At 38.1% G+C, this 21,819-nt stretch overlaps 1 long non-coding RNA gene across 1 annotated transcript; it reads left to right on the forward strand.

The window, feature by feature from the left end:
* Nucleotides 1-455: 455 nt before the first annotated feature.
* Nucleotides 456-20,840, forward strand: LOC137142035 (uncharacterized). The gene is made up of 3 exons (XR_010916832.1): nucleotides 456-487; nucleotides 19,716-19,785; nucleotides 20,585-20,840. It is a non-coding gene; the product is annotated as an uncharacterized lncRNA (long non-coding RNA).
* The last annotated feature ends 979 nt before the right edge of the window (nucleotides 20,841-21,819 follow it).

Below are 21,819 nucleotides of genomic sequence, written 5' to 3' on the forward strand. Positions count from 1 at the left end.
ATGCTGATCCCTATCTGTGCACAAAAAAAAGTTGCAAAAATAGGTCAGCCTTTGGAAAAGCTGATTTTACAGGGGAGCTGAATCTCAGGAACACTTTGGTCAAATGGCTTCCCGTTTGGATCACTAACCCAACCTATGCTCCCACCAAATTTCAAGGCAATCAAAATACTTACAAATTGTCGAGCTTTGAATAGAAGGCTGCACTTAACTTTAACTACAGCAGAGCTGGTGTTCTCCTATAACATGTTATATTAAAATCTCAAGCAGCACAAAATGATTCTACTTCAGCTAAATGACTGGAAATAGATTTTTATTCTGAAGAAATTATTGATTGCAGCATTCAGTGTACCGATCACTTACAATTACATATCTGGGATCAGAAAGGCTAACCTTTTTTCTCTCTCTCATTTTTAAGGCTTTTTTGCATAGATTTGTGCTTATTGAGCCAGCCCCTTCAAGAACAGATTGCACAGCAAAACTTGATAAGGTATTAAATTACAAACTAAACTACTTTGAAAGTCAAATCTAAGCATGACATCTATTATAATCTTACTTACCTTGACTGTTAATATGCATACAGAAATTCTGAATTCTGCTCTCCTGAATAGAGCCAGTTTCAATCTATATTCAGTACCACAACAAACAGAAATTGAATATACTTGGATAAACTGAATAAGCTAGGACTAATGCTGAGTGTGAGGGAGAAGTATTTTGAAGACCCAGACTAATCTATAATTGCCCCATCAGCAAGGGTATTGGCTTTGTCACAATCAAAGTGGTCCACAATCACAATGTCTACTAGATTCAGCATTGCTTCTGGACTTTCAGAGTATCAAACACCAGACCACTTTCTTTCAACAGCTGGTAAACAGATTATGCACCTTCCTCTCAGATGTGGATCCAGCCTTCATCCCATGTCTTAATCACTTCTCAATTTGACTACTGCCAACAGGTTTATCTCAGATTAACTGTGGAAGCCACTCAGACTGCATCAATTCTAGAATCTCTCTCTCGCTCTCTCTCTCGACACTATAGTATCCTTTATTTTCTAATATAGAATAAAGGAACAAAACTTTTGAAAGTTAAATTTTAAAAATTCATCATTAAGATTGCAAAATGAAGCATACTAAATGCCAAAGTTAAGGTTGAACAAACACCCTTAACTATGACTGTTTGTTCACATTACAGTACAGTTTCTAATGAGGTGATCAGATATATTTTTCTTATGATCCCACTATAAATACAGTTTATAATTATCTGACTCTTGAGGAAAATCCTGAAGTTCCTAGAAAGTTTAGAAGGGTATTCTTCCTCATACCATGGAACCTGAAGAAATAATATTATGTGATTATATAAGTAAAGGTTATATTGTAAGGCATAAGCACAAGCAGGCTAAATTAAGGTTGTATGGGCAGTCTTAATTTTGCTATTCAATGCTCTACAACATTAACATGCTTTTTTAAAATATGGAATAATAAAAACAGTTTGTTAGGTTCATCCCTAAACATGAAATGTACTTTAATCTCCCAGGTTTTTAAAACAAAATCAGATTTGGATTTGTTCTCATGGTAAAAATATTTAATCCCTTTTTTCCTTATTGTCCCATTACACTGTATTTGAATTTTGAACACAAGAAGTCTATGGAAGATCAATATAATCACTCTAATCACCTAGACAAAATCTGCTACCTGTTCTACTTACCATAAATCTGATTTCAGTATGTTTCAGTGGTTTTAATCCATTTTGTGACTGTGAATACATAATTGCCCAAATATTTGTAGGCAAACTCAACTTCTACTGTGATCTCATCAAATATCAGAAGCTACACAGCATCAGGCTGGATCAATTGTTAATGATAAATTTCATATTGGGTATTCTTTGTTTCCTGACCTTATCTGTGAAGTAATGTTGCTGTGCACAGTCAGATAGCGGTCATGTTTCACCCGAAAGGATCTGACAGGCAGTACAGGTCCCTCAGGGCATCAGAATAGGACTTTCATGATTATGATATTGCCCAATCTAGTTCCCCTAATAAGGGGAAAATATCATCAAACCAAACAATGGTACAGGAGAACTCCAGGATAATTTTTGACCCAAAGGAGTTCATCCCTCAGCTCAGAAAGGATTTAAAAAAAACAAAAACAAAAAACTGCATCCTACTGAGCTTTGAATCTCATAAGACAGCTGCATCTCAGTTGCAATCAGGAGTTTTATAGAGAAAGGGTAAGCTCTCTCTCAACTTTAGCAAAAGGCAGGTAGCACCCCTGCCATCACCTATAGTCTCCTATACTAGCCATTTAGTTGGTTCTAATGTAGGGGTTGCAGGGCTCCTTAACCTATAATGTGGGGTAGTCTCTCCTCAGCCTACCCCACAGGACTCAGCTCTCTTAGTCCTAGCACCCTCCCCCCATGAGGAAGGCAGGGGTGCAGCTGAGTGGGGTCTTCAGCTCACAAAGGCTCATGAAGCCAAGGTCCAGCACCAAAATCCCAAGGCATTTACCTCCAGGAACTGTTCCTTTCATTCTCTTAACCACACTGACAACTGGCTGCAAGTTGCGATGACTAAATTACTCCACTGCAGTACCTCAGATAGGTACTACGCACCTTCCTACTTAACCCAATCTGTCTTAAAGGTCCATCAAGGAAGGCAAAAAAAACCAGCATGATCATATGCCAGTTTAACCTTGGGAGAAAAAAATTACTTCCTGACCCCCTAAACAGGCAATTGACTAGACTAGGTTCCCAGTCCTACTTCAGGTGGCTAGGTAAGGCTACTGCAATAGAACCATTAAAGGCTGCCTATAGCCTCTATCCTGGGCTAAATTCTGGGAGGTAGGGAATGCTGGCCAATCAGCACCCCTTACCCCAGCTGACCAATGGGTGCCAGAGACCATCAGGAGGAAGAGCTACTTATTGTTCCTTGGTGAATGTTTCCTTTCCTTGCTACTGGGATTGTCCTTCCCCCCTCAGGTTCCCCCACCCTTGATGCAGGTGGATGGCATTTCTAATAAGACTTTGCTCAGATGCTGTCAATGATATCCATGTAAACACACAAATTTGTGTGAATTCAGAAACTAGAACCTAGGTACGGTGGTGTGTGAAGTGATCTCTGAATAGTTTATATATCATCTTGTGATTGCCCAGCTTTGTATAATCTTATTGAACTGTATGTATTGCTGATGATATGCTTGATACATTTATTCTAATAAATGTAAGAAGATATTTAGATAGTCTGACAGAATTGGGGTGGAAGTTTGCATGAGAAAGACAATTATAGAGCTTGCCTATCTAAAACAGGAACAAAAATGAATAGGCAAAATGTTCTCACTTTCTGCATAAAGCCTCCTTAATGTGGCCCAGTCGTGGGAGGGTAGGCAAGTGACATCAGTCCACAGTCAATCTGAACCAAGGTGCAGGGCTGCAACTCAACTCAACTCATCCTTGCCCTACCGAGCACTGACTTTCTCCACCTCTTGCAATGTGTCTAGGACACCAGATCCATGCAGAGTCAAGGCCCCCATACTGTCCTCTATGCTGGCCTATTTATACCTTTACTGAAAAATATGATCAGGGTTCTGAGCACTTTTTTTTATACAAATGCAGACAAATCTTGTGCACACCTTGTGACAAATGACTGAAAATTAACTATCTTTGACGTTCAGTATCTGAGGAAGATTGATCCTTTTCTTCTTACTGCACTGCTTGAAGTTAAAGCAAATGGCTCATTTTGACATGGACAGCATTTGCTGAGCGCTGTACAAAGAAATATGCATTTTAGCTGGGAGGGAAGAGATAAATTCTTCCCCTTGGATAAGAAAGGAAGATGATTTCTCTTCCTAGGCTGAAACTTATGTTTTCTAAGGGCCTCCTTCAATCTGTTCTCAGCAAATATTGAAAAACCAGAAACACCTGTATAACTTTTTTGCTACAGCTTCTGATGATGAGTCTAAGCATGAGCCCAATACTTTATTACTTAGGCCTTATTATCAGCTTGAAGAACATCAGCCAGAGATATGTAATAGTTTTTCCAAGGACGCTGTATCATAAAAGTTACAGTTGACCTTTTCAAAGCACAAGAAGGGAGAAAAAGTATTTGACCTTTATTAAATGTATTAACTATAAAGCTTGTCAGCGTTTGTTTATTTTCAATGGCAAAAAGAGCTAGTGCCTGACAATGTGCAGTGACATCTGTAATGTTAGTCTGCATTGATTCATGTAGAACCAGAGTTTGCAAACCTTTTCATAATGTGAACCATTTCTTAATGGAGAGATTAGGCCAGATTCTCTTTTGTGGTGGAGCTGCTTTGTGCTGGCAAAATTAGATCCAATAGACAGTTTACCTGGAGCATGTAGGATCACCATAATAAAAATGCTCTTCCAGGGGTGTAGAGTGGATGTAGGAGCATTTATGCGACATGACCCTTTCTGCTGCGAACATAGAAGGGAAAAGGAGGTAGGGCTGGGGCATCCCAGTTATACCTCCATCTTCAGCTGCTGTTTTGAAATCTTGGACTTATTTTTCTGAAAGAGAAAGGTAGTGATCTTTAATTGGGTCGCCAAAGATGCAATCAGAGCAGAATTTGATCCTTTAAAAATTAAATGTCTCATCCTGATTAACTACCTGCTCAATTAGCCATCACTGGGAAACTAAAGGCAACCATGATCAGAGAGCTGACTCACCTGTCAGGCCTCAGCACACTGTCTCACACACACCCCACCACTCTTTATTTACTGGAGAGGTAAGGAACTAATTAGCTCTCAGTTGGTTGACCTGATAAAAGCCAAGAAGGAAATATTACAAAGGGTAGACCAATTCAGACTGAAAGAGTACCTGAGAGGGGGACACCTCTTTTCCTCCTAGGCATTAAAAAACTATGGTGTTGCAATGCAATGATGTTAGTGGAAGGCTTTGGAATAAAATAGACTGAACACTAAAGGAAAGAGGGCCTGAGCAGTTTTGAGGACAGGGCATTCGCCCCATAACAGGGGTGAATGGAATACATTGGTTACCCTTAAAATGGTCCAATGATCTTAGATTGCTAAATAATGTTACCTTAGTATTTTCAATAGTCCAATACCCAGGCCATAGTTAGCGTTGACAGCTGAGTTTTTCTTCTGAGCCTGTTTTGACATTATCTCTCCCATTAAATCTGCATACAAAGGAATATTAAATTATTCAATTAGGTTGAGGGTTGAGAGAAATTTTCTAGGAAAACTGAAATGAATTGGACAAAGAGTTGTTGAATTATGACTATCTAAAAATAGAGTTGTTTACCAGAATTCTAAAGGTTTGAATGGGTCACTTGTTACAGAGAAAAAACAAGTGTGGGACAGAAGACAGAATAAAAGAAAGAAACAAACTTAGTCTTACTACTGTATTTACTTAAGTCAAGATGGGTAGTGCACAGGCTGAGCATAAGCTGATTCAACTCTAATTTTAAAATTAAACTTTTAAACAGTAACGTCAGAATACCTCACTGGCTCCAGCAAACTTAAAACTAAACTGAGGTGTCAAAGAACTGCTGAAGATCCAAGCTTTCTTTTAAAAATATAAAGCAATTCTCAAACTTTGCAAAATTTGTCAATGGAAAGAGAATTATTTCGGCAAAATTGAAGATAAACAGATGAATTGCTATTAAATTAAGACAAATGAATAATAATGGCATTTGCTGTAGTTACAGAATTACTCCAACACACTTATTTTTGCTAGATCTTAGCTCTATTTTACATATCTCCCACTCTCAATTCTTAAGTTTGTTGATTTATCTGTTTTCACAGGAGTATTGCCTCCTTGCTCTACTTTTCTCATACCAAAGTCCCCTACTATCAGGAGATGCTCTTTTCTGCAGAATATGACTATTACAAGTTATGGAAAACCAACTTTATCTCTAAATTACCTGGATTTCAAATGTCATTTTAACTCCAACATTCTTGAGAGATGCACTCTAAACTCTCATATGTGTCTATGACCTTTGTTTCACCTTGAATATTTTCATTTGGGAATGGCCAATATAGGGCCCTATTCTGTCATCCTTACTATCCTGAAGTATTACTTTACTGCACAAACCTGTCCCATTTATTTCAACAGACCCATTTATTTCAGGGGACTACTACCTGAGTGAGGAACTACACAATTTGAGTAATGCTGAGGTAACATTATCTAAAGTAATTGGAAGCAAAGTAAAGTCAATGTGTGTGTGTGAGAGAGAGAGACACACACACACACACACTATGCTTTTGAATTTTAAGCATAACTGTATGAAATCAATTCACTGAGATACAAATTAGTTGTCATATTTCTTACTATGAATTTTAAGTTGCTAAGTAAATTAAGTTATGCTGTATTCTAGCCTTTCTCCCCTTTCATCAAAATAATACAGCTAGATACTGATGCTTTGCAAAAATTTTAAAATCAAGGAATTTATAACAATTTACATATTTCTATAAAGCACTTAATATTTTTTCATAACATTTTGAAATATATGAGAGAAGTAATATTTCTTCCCAAAAATATATTGCTATCTATTGTTTCTGCCAATAAATTTGATGCCAGCTAGAAATTCTACTTGCAGCAGTACATAGGTTCCAGTCCAGTAAGTGGATCTGTCTGAGTAGAGCATTGAGTTGATTGCAAGACCTGATTACTTCACATGGCTCCACATGAGCAGAAGTGTTCACCCACAGGGATCTAGTTGTGGGATCAGAGCCGTAAGGATTTCTGTAATCTTTCCAGTGGCATTAGAGCTGGTTGACCAACCCCAACTAAATCATCCCAGGCAGGGCTTTGTCAAGCCACACCTTGATTCCACCAATTCCCTAGGTAACCCATTCCAGTGCTTCATCACCCTCCTAGTGAGAAAGTTTTCCCTAATATCCAACATAGACCTCCCTCATAGCAACTTGAGACCATTGCTCCTAGTTCTGTCATCTACCACCACTGAAAACAGCCTAGTTTCATTCTCCCTGGAACCCCCTTCAGGTAGGTAAAGGCTGCTATCAAATCCGCCCTCATTTTTCTCTTCTGCAGACTAAACAGCCTATTTCCCTCAGCCTCTCTTCATAAGTCATGTTCTTTAGCCCCCTAATCATTTTTGTTGCCTTCCACTGGACTCATTCCAACCTGTCCACATCCTTTCTGTAGTGGCCCAAAACTGGACACAGTACTCCATATGAGGCTTCACCAGTGCCAAATAGAGGGGAATAATCACTTACCTCGATCTGCTAGCAATGCTCCTACTAATTCAGCCCAGCCCAATCTTTAGACATTGTCACCTCTGAGCTAATAAAATACAATCTCCCTATATTAGAAAAAAGATTTTGTAACAATATAGAATTTTTTTTAGCATTTTCATGATTTCTTTTAGTAACTATACATGCTGCATATATGATGACTCACACACAGATGATAGCTCTGATTATTATTGGCAGTAACTAAGTATGAATAAAATGACTTTCTCTCTTAAATTAATCATTATAAGACTCTGACATGTAAACAATTAAAAGACTGGGTTCTGGCACCTTTTCTCTGAAAAAAGAGCACTTTCAAACATGATTGAAGTTATTTTAATTAAGAGAAAATGAATCTCCAGTTTTCTACTATATCCAATTACAGGCCTTGGCTTAATATATGGTTGTATTTCTTGCACTATCCCAGCCTGGCCTTCATGCTATCAGGAATGTTAAATAGAACCAAGGCTGTAGGATCTAGAGAAGCACAGTCTTTTTGCAGGTAGTTTGTGGGAGGGACAGAATGCCCTGAAACCAATAAAACTGAGCCAATAAAACAATAAAAATGTATGACTGCCTCCTCCACTGCCCCATGTTCACTGAGCCCATAGCTAGCCAAACAAAGGAGAAAGGAAACAAAAATTAAAAGATAAGGGGCCCAGATGTCCTCCTTCCACAGGAAAAAAAAAATGAATTATGAGCTGCAACCTTTTGGATTTGTAAAAGGTTTAAAACACTTTAAAATTTTTTTGAAAATAAAACCAAAACAAAAAAGTCTACCTGGTAGTATTTTAATTGAATTCTATACTAAAAAAAAAGTCAAATTCCTTGTACCCAAATCACAAGGCCCCAAACTCACTTGCATATTTGCAACCATCCACCTCTATAATAGCTAAACCTAGCCATGGGTGTGGCTAAATTGTTTTCCTCTATTTACAGAAAACCTCTCTTCTAATATATGGGGAATGTATTTTATTTTCCCCTTTATCGGTTCCATACACACAGGAGGCTGCTGCAGCAGCACAGTAAGGCTGCTGTAATTCCTCTTCTGACAAAGAAAAATGTATCCTGCAGCGCCCCAAAAGTGGGTGGCACTGACTGGTGGGAGGTAGTTCAGGGAATTCATTGAGACCTTGCACCTCCTGGGCAGCCTCCATCAACTGTGGAACCCCAACAGCAGGGCAAAGCCGTGTCCCCTAGAGACAGCAGGTGGGTACACACAATCTGTCTGCCCATAGGTAATTACTTGGAAGTGTGCAGCCGCTTTTGGGGACATTGCACATTCCAGTGTCAACAGGTGTGATCAAAACCCCAGTACTAACTCTGTGGACAAAGTTTGCCCAGTGTTTTGAAAAGATCTTGTTCTCTACAAGTGCTAAATGTTCTTATTTCTACCAAGTCTCCTTCAATCCATCCTCCAAATCCCAAATGGCACTTTTATACAATCCTTAATTGTTTCCGTCTGCTCACCTATCATTGTTACCATGGTGCATCAAAAGGGGTTTGTCACTGTTACTTACACTGTGATTGCTATTCTACACTTTAACGGCTTGGAAGATATTTGTTTAAGAAGGTATTATTTACTCCTACTTATTTTACCAGTACATATGTAGTTAATACAGTATATTGTAAGGCAAAGAAAAAGACCAATTTAAGGAGATATGAGAAATCCAGTGGCAGGCATCAGAATTTAGATGATGGATCCAATGCATATGTTCCTATAACTAATGTTTTTGAGACAGGTATTTTATGCATGGAGAGAATCTTGTTTAAGTACTTTGAAAGACTTTCACTCATCTTCATAAAATGTGTCTTTTCACTGTCTGCTGCTTAACTGTGAACAAAGAAATAGTGGTAGCATTATAGCAAAGGAAGTAATGAAATGCAAGTTATTGATATGAAACTCTCCGCAGACAGAGTTGAACTTGGAGAGCCTTGCCTAAATAACCACATAAAAGCTGGCTGCTGTAACAGCCAAAGTCATGAGGGGTTAGCAGTGGGTTAAGCATTCCTTTTTGTCTCGAAGAGGGACTTGCAGAGGCACCAGCTCCAGTGGACACTGGTTATAGCTGAACCTGTCTGAGGAATTCCTTTGTTGTGCAGAGCACCTGGAGAAAAAAAAAAGGTGGAAGTTCAGAAGAATGTGAACTAGTCCATGCTTAACATTGAGAACTCTTGGCTCATGTGGCTTTGGGCTGAGGGGTTTCACAGTTCAGGGGACAGGGCATCACGGAGCCTAGCTCCTTATCCAGAAAAGCAGCTCCTGTCTCGCTATTTATCTGTCTTAGTTGAAGTTTCTGCAACTGGGATTACCTTTATGTAGTTTTGTTGCTGTTTTTGCTCCCTTTCTGGAAAATAAACAGTACCTATGTACACACAGTCAATTAAATAGACTCAGAGGAAATCCACTGAGTCCCTTTTTCACTATTTTTTCTTCTAGTGATGAACTGACCCACTTCAGAGCATCAAACCTGCTACTGCCCACCAAAGCAGCAACAAAGCAATAGGGAGCTTTCTCTGTATTTCCTGTTTATGTCAAATAAACCTCTCTCACAACAACAGAACAGCAATTCAGAGCCTCAGCTACACTTCTTTCCTTTTTAACAATAAACAAATGTACTTTAAAAGCAAATTCAAATCTAGCAGCAGCACAGAGAATTATAGATGCTAGCTAACTAATATTTGCTTATGTAATTCACTAATATAAGAACTCAGATAAGAAGTTGATGGGAAATGAAAGCTCTGGATGCAAAATTCTAATGCCATTCCATTTTGGATGAAATTTTTTAGCTTTATCTCAGTTACCATGGTGATTTTTGCAGAGGGACTCTCCAAGGGTTTTGAAAGGCCAGAGAACAGAGTCAATTATTCCTTGTATTAACACTTGAAATCTCAATTTTCAAACAGTGGAGGTCAGTGCTGGAGAACTTGTCATGATGTCTTTAATATGGAAACAGCAATAAAACTACATAGGGAAAAATGTTAAATGAGAAGCATGGAAAATAGCTCAGAGGGAAAGTTGTGTTTGGTAATTACATCCTGCTATAACTGCAGTGCCTCTTCCACAAGGAACAGCTCTGTGTTCATATTCACCAGAAGTAGCAATAAAATCAAATGCTTCTTCCTAGATCTGTGATTATTCTGGACAATCCACAACATCCAGTTGCTCAAAACAGTTATAACTAAACAAACCTTAGGGATGTTTTAGGTAGGAATGCATTTTGGGGGTCTTGCTTAGGAATGAAACTTTTTTAAACTAAATTTCCAATTACTATGCTCTCTGTTGCAAGCTAGAAAGAGGAAAGAGAATTCAAAGAAAGGAAAAACCAAACAGATGTCAATATTTCCAAAGATAGGATAAAGCTAAGGAAGCTTTCAGGCTAAGCTTTATTATCATGCTAAAACATGCAAACCAAGCTATTTATTTAGAAAAAACAAAATGAGGACCAGATATAGGTAGACTTGGTCCTTCTAACTTTTCTATGAGAGTTTCATTAAAGAGCAGAATTTCCTGCATAATGGCTTTTGTTACCATATTTAAAATCCCCTACCAACGAATATATAATGTGAGGCCAGCTCTCACTTAACTGTGTCTGTGAGGATAGTTGGTGAGAGTTCTGCATGACCTTCATATCTGGTATTGTTATGAATGCATTCAAAACAGGCTATTCTTCCACCATTGGTGAGTTGCAATGTTTTTACTTCATCATAAGTATCAAGAATGCTGCAGTTCTATCAATAACATCACTGCATAGAAATGTAGGGCTGGAAGGGACCTGAAGATCATCTAGTGTATTCCTCTGTGATGAGGTAGGAATAAATACTTGTAGACCATTTTTGACAGGTGTCTGTCCTGTTCTTAAAAACAGTTAGTTAGACTGATGAGGTCTAAATTCCCAGGATACATTTTCCCCTTTTTAAAATTAAGTACTATGTTTGCCCTTCTCCAGTCCTCTGGGACCTCACCTGTCCTCCATGAGTTCTCAAAGAACATGTACTCCTCAGAGCCGTGGGGGTGTAGGGAAAGAGTTGTGTCTTCTTGAGTTGCAATGTGGTCCTTGGTCTGCTCCTACAGCAATGCGGATTGGCACTGCTCCTTATTCAGGACAGATTGCTATCCAGCCTTTAAATATTGTGCCTCTATTTTCTGAGCCATATTTTATCAAGTATGTTAAGATCTTCAGAGAAAAAGCATTATAATTGTGTCAAGTATTAATTAATCTCCTCATATAACCAATAGTATTGTTGCATGCAAATTAGCCATAGAGTAAGGTTGATGATTGGTTGAACTACCTCTGACTCTTGGAATGGCATAGAGGCATCCCTTACTGTAGCTGTATGGATGTAATTAATTAAATCTGTAACAAACTGCAAATCCCCATGACTGAACCTGGTGCTATTCTGAACAAAAATAGTTCTCCATCATGCCTGTAGCTGTTTCCATCACTTTGCACTCACTTAACAGATATTCTAAGCTTTAAGGTGACATACAGATAGAATGACAATCCTGGAATTTTATTATATAAATGATTATTATTAACTGACAGCAGAATTTGGCCCAAGGTACCTGGAGTGCTACAGACAGGTGTTTTGGAACTTATTCTGGTCTTACAGTTGAAAAGCTCTGATAATTTGGTGAAATATTTATGAGAATGGCAGGTACTGCACATTTATATGGATGCATTTAGGAAGAGGCACATAATTTCCTGCTAGGTCTAAGTTCAGTATATATCACTCAAGCAGTTCAATATTGTTTAGTTTTAAAGATGTCAAAAATGCATCATTGTCAGACTACTTTAAGATAACTAACAGTTTTCTTTTCTTAAGTACCCCATTGATCTGTCATGCTATTCCCGGAACTCAATGAAGAATCTCTAAAAGTAGTGACTTAGCAGAGCATATAGAACAAACACTGAAATAGTAACATAATCAAAATGTACAAGTATTTTAGGAAACCCTGCAATTTATTGTTTACCTCTGCACGGCCCTACATTATTGCTCCTAACTGACTGACTTATACTTTATTCTAATCAGTATTTCAGGGTTTAGAATGGATTACATAGCCATGTGTCCTCATTCAAGGAATAAGACTTATTGGGTCTCTTGTGTGGGTCATTTGCTGGTCTACCTGAATCCCACATAAATTCAGTATAAACAAGCCTTGCACAGGGGATCCCAGATGGTTTGTGAAAGAAACATCCCTCACAGCCTGGCAGATTGCTGAGCCAGTGGCTGAGGACAGTGTGTGTGCAGGCCCTGCAGAGTAATATCCTGGACGTTTCTAGGGGTTGCTGCTGAGTCACTTGATTTGGTCTCTCCTGTGTATTCATTCTTCCTCCTCACCTGTGTTTTTATTCAAAACTGTATGTCTCATGAATCTCTCCCAATAACTTAATGCCCACTGGATGTCTTAGGTATGAATCCTGACCTCTGTGGATGTGAATGAGTCTTGGGTAAAAATACAGGTATGTTAATGTCTTGATTGAGATTGAAGTTTGAGATAACTTTAGAAAGAAATTTGGGGAGAGGATGAAGGGATATCATATCCTTACGGGACAGAGTTTACATCAGAAATTTAATCTGTATTTCACTAATATTTATCCAAGAAGATATGACATTCTTAGCTTTTGGTTAAAAAAAGTTTTGGAATATTTTTAATGAATCCACTGAAACTCCTGCTCTTGCATGGGGCTGGAAGGAAAGAGTGAAATATCATTAGTCAGTTTCCCCAAATATTTTGAGCTTTGCGTATGCTAATAAGCCACAAACTATTTGGAGATACAATGCCTAAAAATACTGCCTTCTAAAAGTGGTACAGAACTTCAGGGAATTGCATCATACTAGAGCAGGTGAGAATACAGGACCCCTGGGAATACCAACATATAACAATTCTTCGCCTTTGGGCCAGTCTCTTTAAATCATAAGAAACCTAATCGATCACAATCTTAACACTTTATTATATAGCAGCAAATCCCAGGAATTCTTATTTTTACGCTTCATATTGCTACGGAACTGAAGAAGGATCAAAAGCAATTACTTTTAAAGGAACTGCAGTCATTTCACACCCACAATGTTTTATCTTCCTCTCTTCTTTCATCGCTTATTAAAACCCTGATATTGTAGGGTTTAAAAGCCATCAGGTTTCAGCTGGATAAAGCTGTGTCTATCACTGTAGATAACTATCCTTTTGAGTGACCATAATGTATAATGACTTCTCCAGCAGAAAAGAATAAAATTTAGATTTTCTACATTTAGGTATATAAAAATGACCATCCAGTGCCACCATTCTTTAAAAAAAAAAAAAAAAAAATTCTTAGCAAAAAAGTCTTTACATTGACTTCAGTGGTTTTTGGATCAGGCCCCAGATGAACAGCAAATGGATACTGGATTGGCATAATATTTGCTTTTGTTGTATAAAAAAAAAAAAAATTTTTTTTTCTTTCTGCACTTCTTTTGAATAACTTTTTAGGGAACAAAAAGGTGTTCTATCTCATTTAAAAAGATTCGATTTCCCTATCCACCCCATTGTTTAATGTTGCTCACTCTGAGAGAATGATTGATAATGCTGGCATTAACTTCAAGAAGAAGAAATCCTGGACAGCTGTCAGGTACTTTTAGGCACCATATAAAAGACAGAAATAAAACAGAGTAAATAGGAATAATCATAGGAGGAGTTACAGTAATATCATGCAATTTATGGACCAGCTCATATTTCTCTTACTCAGGTAAAAACTCTCACTGAAACCTAAGAAAGTTCTCCATTGGCAAAGGGTGCAGGACTGGACACTGAATCATGTGTATACCTCTGATTTACTGACCTAGCTGCAGTATGGAATTAAAGTTAGAGTTTTTAACTAATTTACACAGATCTATATTTGAATGTTAGAGCTGAAAAACCAATTCCACTAGCATTGCCAGCTTCCACTGGTCTGGCTTTTTATCAGACTCATACCATTAGCTGCCCCTAATTTACCACTAAATATATTCTCTTAATTGAATGGGACCAGTTCTTTAGCAAAAAAAACCCAAAAAAACAAAAAAACAAAAAACAAACCAACCAACATAAACAGATAGTGTATATAAGAAGAAAATTAAAGCATGAACTACTGCTGCATCTTTGGCACCTGAATTCAGTCACGCTAATTTTTTAGGAGAAGCTCGGTACCTATATAGTGCTCTGCACTAACCTTTTAAAGATTGTTTCAACATATCATCACTGTCACAGACATTTTCCATTCCAAACTCTGTAATCTGTACAGAAAAAAGTTTTTTTTTTAGGAGAGGCTGTTTATTGAAAGCACTCTTCCACTGAAGCAGCAGGAGTAGTTGCACTGTTCTAAATAAAATCTTGCAGAGCAGAAGCATACAGAGTAGGTTATTCAATTCTAAATAAATGATTTAATGGGAGGGAGGAAGCATCCTTTCTATCTTGTATGGGACTTTGGCTTTGGTCTGATGAAAAGTGAAAGGGACACTGTTAATCTCATTGTTTTTAAATTGAATAATTTGTTAAAAACCTTTTATCTTACAGAATGGTGGTTTAGCAACATACCCTGAATTTCTAAAATCCTTAAAAAATAATGGGTATAAGGCTTTTTCTGCTCCCTATTTAAGTGTCTAAGGGTCAGTCAGTTTCCCCTTAGTAACTGACTGTACAGGGAAACTACCTATACACAAAATGAAGTCAAATACATAGGGGCAGGTGCTCCCCCTGTGTGAATTGTCATGAAGCTGAGACATCTTATGCCAGCTGCAGATATGGCCCATAAACCAAAACAACTGACAAAAGAGTGTTTTTTTCCTAACATTTTTTAAATTGTAGTAATCTTACATCTCATCTATAGTAAAAGTAGATTTTTAGACATAAATGTGGTTTTCAAGATGATGGTGTCCCTTTGAGTAATTTCCCAGGGAAGAAACAAAGGCAATGATATATCATAGAAAGCCAAGATAGGTGAAAATGCAATTGGGGTTGGGCTGTCTTTTACTGGCCATACTGTGTCCCAGCTAACCTCTCCCTCTCTTTCCCAGGAGTTTTTATTTTACATTTCCATGGAATTTACTTTCATTCTATATGTTTGATAGTTTTACTAACGTGTAACTTTAACACAAGATTTCACAACTTTATGCATTTAAAAGCAAATGAGCTATGCTACTGGGGTGCTTTAAAGTTCATAAAAACATACAGCTGCAATGGAGCTTTGAATAGAAACAGACTGTTAGATTTCTTCTAGATTTGGGGGCCAGAGTTCAGAAGTGAATGAATATTCAGTATATGTAAATCTCCTTGCCACAGCCACAAGGACTAGGTATAGCCAGAGACAAATACTTTCCAACATGCCCAAGGTCCATCAAAACTGCTCCCATAGAGGAATATCATGCCACATCTGGCAATGATTGACATTAAGCCAATCCAGTCTGCCACTGGCTAACGGCTAACGTGATTGGCACAACGAAAATAGGTGCTCAGGAAGTTATCACCAAGGAGTGTAAGGTCTCATAGAGAAGCTTGGGGTTCTTTCTGTTGTGTTTTTTCAGACACTTTGAGTTAAGGCTGTTATCGAAGAACATAAGTGGGACTCTTGGATGATGGGCTTTGCAAAAAGATGGGTTTATTGGCATCATGTAGAGTTTTTCTTGTTTGACTTGTGTGGAATGAGCAAGAAGATGTTTTTCAGGGCAACATATTGGGTATTTTTTGTGACTTGCCCAGGCCAATAGCTCGATTATTCAACAAAGCATTTATGTGATGAGAAACACATTTTATGCAATACAGCAAAACAGTTTTCTAAATGTTTTTCAGCTAAAATGAAGCTATAGACATACCAGTTGTGGCAGATCAGCTGTATCTGGAGGTATAAATTGCTAGCCAGTGGGATTTTAAAATATCACAGTTACCTTTTATCTGACTACAGTTTTTTAATGCTGTGAACGCTCTGTGCCAGACTGGTCAGGAACTTGTCCATACATCCTTGTATTACAGAAAGTAGATTTTTAAAAACAAACTTTCCCTGTAACAGGGTAGCGGTGTGCTTCTCCGGACCCAACCCGTTATTGAGAGAGCGCCTGACTGATTTCTGCTTCCTCATTGTGGCAAGTGCAGCATGTTAACTCCATCATAGCTATAAGGAAGGTGGTGGCAGAAATAGAATTTCCAAGAACCATCTGCTCAAAGAAAGGAAATAGAAGAAGTCCTAAAATGAAGGAAGGAAGAGTGGAAACAGTGAACCTTGATACAAGGCATAGCAGGCCACGACTACAGCCCGTCAACAATAGCTTTAGGAATGACAGGAACCCAGAGTGCAACCCAACTGGAACAACAGCAATATTAGCAAAAACAACTACTGTAACCCAGTTGCGCTGTGCAGGATGCCAGTACGTTGGTCTTTCATGCCCAAGCTGGGATCAGAACGTGACCTAAAAACTCATGTGATCACTTTGAATCAGGTGGGTATGACAAGGAAGAGGAGTCCTGAGTTATTCCTTTGGTCTCTTTTTTGAGTAGAGAAGCATAAGAAATGCATCAGATCCTGAATAAGGATGCTGCCATTGAGGTCATAAGGCTTCATATTTTGAACTGAATGGGGGTCTCCTAGGAAAAATACCATGAGAAGTTTCAGAGTGAACCTCTATTTCCGCACCTATATCCAGGTTAGAGTTAAGGAGCTACATAGGTCACAATGTGTCAATAATAATCTATCAGCATCTTCCTGCAAGGTTCAAAATCCAGCTAACAGGGTCAGTCAACAGAAGAATATCATCATCCTGCTCTTTGTTTTAATAAGAACTTAGTTTTTTCAGTGTTCATGTATGTTTGGTGAATGGATTCTTCTTTCTGAAGATGTGACCTAAATGCTAGGCCAGCACAGAGAGAAAAACATCCATCATTAAGGAATTTTTTCCTAGTTACAGTTTTCAGCTAGCTAAAACAATACTTTATAACCTGAGATGAGAATCTGCCTAACCAATATTTCCAGAGTGTTTTACTAGATTTTACGTTCTCAAACAGTGATGGGCTCCACCTGGAAGATGAGCTCTGAGCTCATGGAAGGTAGAATTAGAAGTAGATACTGACATGAATAGCAGGTCAGGCAGGTGGTTGGGAGTCCCAATCCTAATCAGTTCTGCCAGGTGCTGAGGCAAAAGCCAAGGAGTGCACAAAGAGAAGGGAACAATTAGAAGGTTACTAAGGCATGGGGGTGCACCATTAGATAGATTTAAAGTTAACCTCCACCACCTCAAAAAAAATGGTTTTCCACCATGGATTGATCTCCAGCAATCAACCTCAGGCCATTTCCAGCAATCAACTTCATGCCATTCTGTTAATTTCACAGTGTGTGTAGCACAGGGCAGATGATTCAGACTAATGGATTAAGATCACTGTGCATTGCGTAGGAGTTGCTGCAAACGAATACTTTAGTATTATTTCTACAGATTTATTTCAGTAAAAGTGCATACTTATAACTCAAATGAAATCCAAAGCAATATGTTTTTTTACAAAAGTAGGTTTATGTTTGTAATATAATTAGTATCCTGTGAGCTGTCACTTTGTATATATTTCTCTTTGCAATATGCACTTTGATCCTTTAGAGTTAATAATTTTTTAATGAACACTTGAGTGCCTAGATGCAAAGTGGCATTTTAAAGTCTCTGGGATACCTTTGTACCTCCTATCTCCTTCTGCATCGTTGAAATAACATGAGCCCCTGTTAAACAAGAGGCTAGAAGAGAGCAAAGGTGAGAGCACTAAGTAGTTAGTATAAAATGTTATGGACTGATATTTTTATTGTTTTAGAATTGGGAGAGGAATCTTGATATTTTTGTTTGCTTACTTGGAGTTTGTGAGTATGTCATTATTGATTACTTCCCACTTGATTGTGTTTTTCCCTTCTGTAGACAAGCATAAAAAATGAACTATCGGGCAGGTGGGGGTGGGGGTGTTAATAAAAGATGCTTGTAGTAACAGCAGCAATGGCAATAGAAGAGATCTAGTATATTATCCTGCACATTAAAGCATGAAGTCTAAACTCACATTTTCATAACTTTTATCATGGCGTTCATAGGTAGAAAAAATAATTAAAGTTGGAAAGGTTCAGATGTGGGGTCTGAATTAGAAAACCTGAGAATCCTATATCTGTGCACCAAAATACAAATGGAATTGTGAACCTAAGTTGTGAATACTATTAGTGTATTTTAATGCACAACTCAGGTGTGCTTTGCAAAAACATGTCAGTTAAATGTGTAGATACCCAATAAGTGTATGCAACCGTGGACACTGCATGTGTAAATTAGGCATGAAGTTGTATGTGTATTTTTGAGAAACAGAGCTGGGATTCTCAGGTTTTGAAAAGTAGGGATGAAAATGAAACACTATCCAGGGGCCCCTGTTTGTAGAACAGGCCACAGTGCTCCAAAACTTTCTTATGGACTCCTTTGTATTACTGCGCTGCTTGAATTTTCTGGAAACCATTTAGCAGATCTGTACCATGAAATGATCTGATTTCTTTTTTTGCATGCTGAGATTTACAAAGCGATGTCTCAGTGTCTGATGCTGCAAGAGAAAAGTACTTGTAAAAGAAAGGTTGAGGTAATAAAACATCCAGGAAGATGTTACAAGTGCTGAAGCAAAACATCAGTCTATCCTAGCCAGCAGTATTGTGCTACCTTGCACAATGAAGGGACACATGGATGTCTTCCAGGTCCCACATTGATACAGATGTTCCGTATTCTGCCAGCTACCTCTCTGCTGTAATAGTACCCAACTGTCAGTCAGTTCTGAGATTAAAGAAGCAGTGCCTCAAGAAATGAAGTATCAGTAGCAGTGAGGTTGGGAGTGGTAGGAGGAATGGAGATAGGAAGTATGGGCACCACGGAATTGATCCTGGTGCATACTCACACACCAGCTAGTCAGGCACGGTCCACATCAGAAGGACTCTCTGATGGAGGAAGCCCTGTATCCCTCTTTCTTCCCCTTTTAGTTAACATAAGGAAAAGCCTCATAAAGAAGTCCCAATGCTTATTCTGTATTCGTGAGAGGCGTAAAATTGTTTTTCACTTTTGCTGGACCACCGCCTCTTCTAACTATATTGTTCCAGTCTGATCAGTTTTTTCCTTCATCATGTTCTTATTTTTTTGGATTAAACTGTGACAACTTTTTATGCATTTGTGTACTAAGCCTTTTGTGCATCCTGGAAAAAAAAAAAAACTACACACCATGATTTCAAGTAGGGATACCTGTTCAAAGAATACTAACTGGAACACCAGATCCCTTATCTGAGAGAGGTAGAATGCAAGAGGCTGCTCCACTCAAGTAGCTAAAGGAATTGACTTGATTTTCTTTGGGGTGAGGGGTTGGAGGATGATAGAAGGGAAAAAACCTGCAACTGCTTTCACAGCATATAAAACCCTACTTAAGGAAGAGGCATTTGAAGCAGCTTATTATTAATCATTATTACTATTAACACTATTATTTATTTGTTTTGTGATAGTGCCTGGGAGCCAGTCACGGACCAGGTCCTTCTATACTAGGTGCTGTATAAACAGAACAAAAGATAGATGGTAAGCTCTTTGTGGCAGGGTATAAGACAAGAGATAACAGGTGGCTACAGGCAGACAGACTGGGGGAGCACAAGGAAAGAAGGAGATATTGCAATGAGCTGTAATTAAATAGCACCTTATTTAACATTTACATGTTTGTAGGGGGAAATGTGTGTGAAGATCTCCCCCTAAATAAGGAGCAAGTCAAAGCCCAGATGGAATGAAAACAGTTGTCTTGTTTTTCTCCAGGGGACAAATTGTCAGCATCCCTTTAATATGTAGCCTATCAAGATGAAACATACCAAATTCTCCACATAATATTAAATCATAGAGATACCATAAGATCTTTATCATTTTTTTTAAGTAGGAAGAGGAGATAACTCCACACCTGTCTGCCAAATCTTCCCCCACACACACATCTTGTGTCAAGGTGCCATTTTAGAAACACTACACAGGATCTCACAAAAGGTGGGTTAGAGTGCAACGTGGAGGCAGACAATATTTGGGGCTTCGCTAAGTAAGAAACTAAAGCTAGTTTCATCCATCATGTTGTCTGTATTTCACTGGAACCTGGGACTCTCTACTTCCCCAAAACTACTACACATCCATAAAATTCCATGCTGCAGCTCACGCGCATTTAGCTGAGATTACCTGATACATATTTTTGCTGCAGCACATATAAAATCATGTAAAAGGTGCTGGGAATGTCACATTTAATTAGCTTAAACCAAACAGAAAACATACTGTAATAAGGTGTGTCTCATTAATCGCAGTTATAATGTGTGTTGACCACTTGTTCTTTTGGCCTCATCATTTTCAGTGTCAAGAAGAAGCATCAAGCCTATCTTGGGATGATTCCTGTCTGACTTGTACCACAAGAAAAATCTAGGATAGGTCTCATGAACCAATTACCATCACTGTGTGATATTGCAAGTCCTTTGTCTTGAACCTTGTTTTTTGTGTCTTCAGGAGGGAGATTTAAGGAGTTTGTTTAGCATCAATGGCTCTAACAAATGAGATTAAATGACTGACAGTCTGTTCTTAGAAGAGATCATTCCTACCTTTAAAAGGAGGCTGAGATAAATAAACTATACTGTGCAAATTAACAGGTTAGTTTGTTTTTATTGCAAAATGAGCTATCTTAAACCCTTAAATTTTGCTAATCAGTCAATGTTAAACAGTGTATTTAACAGAAACAGAAGCTTATTTTCTTGGTGATTTTTCTGCAGTAAAATATAATTTAACTAGAGACACATTATTTACATGGGGAATCTTACCCAATTCTGTCAAGTGGCATCAGCAATCGTTGCAAGCTCTCCATACAAAAAAATATTTGTTCTGGTTTTCCCCAGTTTGTGCATAAACACATTCGGTCACAGCTTTCTGCTTATCTGACATAAGCCGAATAACTAAAGGTTACAAACATTCTGGGCTCTAATTCTGACAAGCCTCATTTCTCTAAGACATATGCATAACTTTAACAAAGAAGAGTCAGTATATAGATGTCTAACTACATTGATGGACATTATCTCTTCACGATTTAATACTATGTGGAGAATACGGTATATTTCATTTTGATACGCTGCATATTAAAGAGATGCTGACAACTTGAAATCTAGTCAATGGAAGAAAATGAGTTAAAGGTATTTTGAAGTGCTATACCTGAGTTCGACTAACAATTTTTTGTTCTTTTAAAATCACATTTTTCTAGTTTTAAAATGTTTTCCTTACATCCTTTAGCTTTGTGAAATAACCTCACAAACAAAAGGAGATATTGACTGACAGACTACAGAGGTAGGAGTGAAATAGACGAGGTAGTCTGGGGCTGTCAATTGTATAAAGAGAGCTAACTGGAAAAAATAGACTAGCAATTTTGGGAGTTGTTTGGCACACCAGTGGATTTAAAAAAAATTCAGACAGAAATGTGATTGTTAGGTTGATGGTTCACCAATGGTATATTTTTAGCTTTGGAAAGAATATTTTGATTCCAATTTTGCACAAAGATTAGGAAGGGTGAGCAGGGAAGGTGCATACACAGTAAATACTAAAAGCTGG

Source organism: Emydura macquarii, unplaced genomic scaffold (assembly GCF_026122565.2).
Source record: "Emydura macquarii macquarii isolate MOO-44397 ecotype Brisbane River unplaced genomic scaffold, CSIRO-AGI_Emac_v2 contig_3128, whole genome shotgun sequence".
Lineage (NCBI taxonomy): Eukaryota > Metazoa > Chordata > Testudines > Chelidae > Emydura > Emydura macquarii.